At 34.5% G+C, this 4,389-nt stretch overlaps 1 pseudogene; it reads left to right on the top strand.

Annotated features, from left to right (window-relative positions):
- The first annotated feature begins 1,191 nt into the window (after window positions 1-1,191).
- Window positions 1,192-4,389, top strand: part of LOC106869782 (S-crystallin 1-like) — a 21,904-nt pseudogene continuing 18,706 nt past the window's right edge.

Below are 4,389 nucleotides of genomic sequence, written 5' to 3' on the forward strand. Positions count from 1 at the left end.
CTGTGTCCTTATGTTTGCGAGGGGGAGGAGGATGTCTCCCCCTCGCAAACATAAGGACACAGTAATTGTGTCAAGGCCGACAAGAAGCGGTCCAGCTTCCTAGGGCTAAACAACAGTAGTATATTCCCTTATTGGGATTGTCACATTGAGTTGACAATATACAACAACTTTATATATATATATATATATATATATATATGTTTATAATATGCCTATATGTGTGCATGTGTATGCGTGCATGCTAGTATACTTGTTTGTATACCCACCACTTGACAAACAATGTTCTTTTTTGCGTCTATTTAATCGGTTTGATTAAAAAGATGATAGAATGCTTTAAAGAAATCGCTGCGGTCGATTTGACAGACAAAACTCTGACAAGACGTAACCCTCTGCATGGTCGTGGTCAAATGATTAAAACAAGTAAAAAGACTAAAAGAAAATTACAATACTTGCGTGTGTATGTGTGTGTGTGTGTGTGTGTGTGTGTGTGTGTGTGTGTGTGTGTGTGTATGTGTGTGTGTGTGAAACATCGAATATGAAGAATGTCAATTTTCCTAATTTGCATTTTATAGCGTATTACAAAACAGTTGACTTTGTGTCTAGGTCGCAGTTTTTAGTCATTTACTCATTACTGGACCTGTTTGTCAGGAATAAGAATTTAGAATTTAGTAAAGTATCAAAATAGATAAAATTTTAAAAAAGCATTCTTTTAACTGCAGAAATGCATTTCCCTGGTGCCTGTGCTTTTTTTTAATTATTTTTATCATTAATCTTTTCCTTTATAAATTGAATTTCTTTGTAAAATATCAATACATTAAATTGAAAGTTTTAATGATTTAGATTTTGTTAAAGCTTTTGTAATTTTATTTATTTCTCTTGCAAACATTTTCTGTTTACTAAATTACAGTGGTTTGGTTTGACAAAAATAAATAAATAACTAGATAACAAATAAGCCGACTTGAGGGAAGAATTAAACAATATAGCTTCACAAAATGTCTGAAAAAAGTAAAGAAGAAAAGACCAAAAAATTCTTGGTTAACTATTTCGAAATGGCAAGGACGAAGATTATAATCTTGCTGCAGTTGTTAATGTGGCAATTATTCAGTGATTCAGCAGCTTTTTAGTCATTGTCTGTGCACCAACATTGACTCTCTACACCGATATATTTTAAAATTGCTTGCTTATATAACAGGCTGAACATTTAGAACCAGATGTTGTTTTATTTCTGCGCCGACATTGCAGGATACAAGCATCAATCGCTTTGAATTGACATCCATTCATTGGTAGCAACACTAACGAAAACTACACCAACTATCAACTATGCCTTCCTACACTCTCTACTACTTCAACCATCGTGGCCGTGCAGAGATCTGTCGCATGCTGTTTGCAGCTGCTGGCGTCCAGTACAATGACCGCAGGATCGAGTCTTCCGAATGGAGGTCAATGAGAAGCAGTATGTACATTTAATCTATTGTTTCAGAACTAATTCTATCTTTTAATTCGTATATTTGTGTGTAAGAAAAGGGTGAATACACTGTAGATAGCAGACGCAGGCATGGTTATGTGATTCCGAAATTTTCTCTACATCCACGTGTTTCATGATTCAGCCTCACTCTGAGGCACATTGAGCATGGCAACTGTTTTCAATTATAGCTGCGGGCTGTTCAATACTACCTGTAGGGGAATTTGTAAGTTTGTACACGGATAATACGCGGAAGCCTACCATATACATGTGTGTTTGTGTGTACATATATAAATACATATGCATACATATATACATATGTACCTATACATAAACATATATATATTTATATATACAAATGAGTGTAGAGTCGCAATAGCCCAGTGAGAATTTCGAAAGATGAGAATTTCGAAAGTCTCGGTTTCCTTCGTATTTTTATGATCCGATTTATTTAGAGTGATTATTACAGGTCAAATAAAAAGAAAACCGGAGTTTATGTAACCTGTAGGTTTACCAGTTTTGATTCACCCCTGTTTTTTATGATACATTTCCTCATTATGGAAATCTTACGCGTTTACTGAGTGTCTGGATGTGAAATAACTTTAAACTAGTGTCATTTTCAACGTAAAGCAAATACACAGGGGACACAATCGGGACGGTAGATATCCGCACAGCCAAGTACAAGTGTAAATATGTGTTGTGTTCAGTTACAGGCCATGGTCGCATCACTTAAACAATTTTATCGTAAATAGGAAGCAGAAATAGATACGAGTTCGCTTTGTAAATGCGGGCTTCGATTCAACCACTTCTGTGATGCTCTTAGCAAGTATCTTGTAGCATTTCCTTGCGCCAACCAAAAAGTCAATTGAAGGCGTTTGGTTAAAAAAAAAAATAGTTGGAAATCTCGTTGCAAAGACTAATCCATGTGTTTTATGCCATAAACTTAATCTGATGCCAGGTTTATTATCACTCTTTCAAGAATTTCGATTATTTTTCAAGAATTCCGACGAGATTACCTGCCTAAAAGAAATTACATCTCGAGTTACCACCAGCATTGGATGCTTTGAAGATAGTCAGTGTTTGCTACCCTTACTCCACTGAGTAAAGAATACAAACAGGACGTAATACTTACGTGATACATTACCTATCAGAAAAAAAACAGAATCATTTCTTAAAACATTCCCTAATGTCTAAAAGAAACCTTGATGATTGTTTCTAGGTGAAGTCCTAATATAGTGATTTATCTAAAAATGAAATAATCTTAAACGCTTTAGAACAAACGTTAACATAATATAAGCTTAAACAACTACCTCAGCGTCAATATTTACAAGAAAAGCAATCACATAATATTTTATGTTCCATTATATTAGTATTTAATATCGATTGTGTCAGTAAGTGACTCTCAATATTGTCTTTAAATTTAGATTCTGTATTTACCTTTAGACGTTTAATTGTAATCAAATTAGATAATGAAATTAAATACTGGACAATATTATCATTATTATGTTGCAAATGAATAACTTCGCCGATCCAAAACTGTTAATAGAATAGCACATCATCATAGAGTACGATGAAAAGAATAAATTAATGTTTGTGGAAATGATAATCTAATATTGGCTTGAAAATTTGGCACATGGTCAGCGATTTTGCAGGGAGGAGATAAGTTGATTACATCGAAACCAGTGTTTAACTGGTACTTATTTTATCAACGTCCAAAGGTTGAAAGGAAAAGTCGATCTGGGCAGAATTGGAACGTAAAATGTAACGACGGACGAAATGCCGTAAAGCATTTAGCCCGGAGTGCTAACGGCTTTGCTAACTCGCCGCCTAATTATAACCTGATAGCGCTTCAAACTTGGGCAGAGTGCGTTGATATATATATATATATTTATTTATATACATTTGTATAATCCAAGTTGAAGGAATGGATCAGATAAAATCCAGGCTACATATTTTTCCTAGCTAGCAGAACCTTGGAAAGGATACTCCGTAACTAAGTTAAAAGAAACAAAAAAAAATCATAGCACCCCCAGTTCTTAACCGTGGACTATAAAATAACTTTAAGCAGCTTATCAAACTTCGATATGGGGAAAACACACAACCTTCTACGCCAATAAACTACTATTCCTGACAGTTGTTTGTATACTTTCTACAGACTGCTCGAATCTTATTAACTTCCTACACCTGGGAAATCGCATCTTACATTTATATATCATTATGCGCGCGTGTGTGTGTGTGTATTATTCCTTCAGTTCGAATGTAGCTATATATTGTTCGTTTTTGTTTTGTTATAATTACCGAAACACAAGAAACTCATATACATGAAATACTTCAGGTCATAATTGTAAATATCTACGAACTCAGACATTACTATACCATTATCTACAATCATTTAAAAAAATTAAACACGTGGCTTTAGAGATACATTTTTTTTTTCTTTTCTAAAATTTTAACGACATGTTTCATGATGCTAATTTTCTCAGATTATCCAGGATCCAACCGCGGAACTTTGCACGTGCTCAAACAACTCACTAGAAATAACTGCCAAATTTATCGCATATTCCACCTTGCTTCCTTATTTTGTCGTGTAATGTAAGAAGAAGGGATGCGATACCATGATCATAATGACACACACACACGCACGCACGCACACGCACTTTTATGTGTTTGTATATAGTTGCGTATTTATGCTTGAGCATGTATGTTTATGTATGTATGTATGTATGTTATCAATCAGTTTCATTTCTGTATTTCTTGTCCATAGAGAAAGAGCCGGACTCTAACATAGATTCAAGGCTCCTTCATTGGAACTTTTATCAACATCATCTAGGTATTTGTGCATATGTGTGTGTGTGCAGTATTTGGTGTTAGTGTATGCGCAGATTTGTATGTTTGTTTTATGGATGCGTTTTTATGTCTAGATGCAT

Source organism: Octopus bimaculoides, chromosome 5, assembly GCF_001194135.2.
Source record: "Octopus bimaculoides isolate UCB-OBI-ISO-001 chromosome 5, ASM119413v2, whole genome shotgun sequence".
Classification (NCBI taxonomy): domain Eukaryota; kingdom Metazoa; phylum Mollusca; class Cephalopoda; order Octopoda; family Octopodidae; genus Octopus; species Octopus bimaculoides.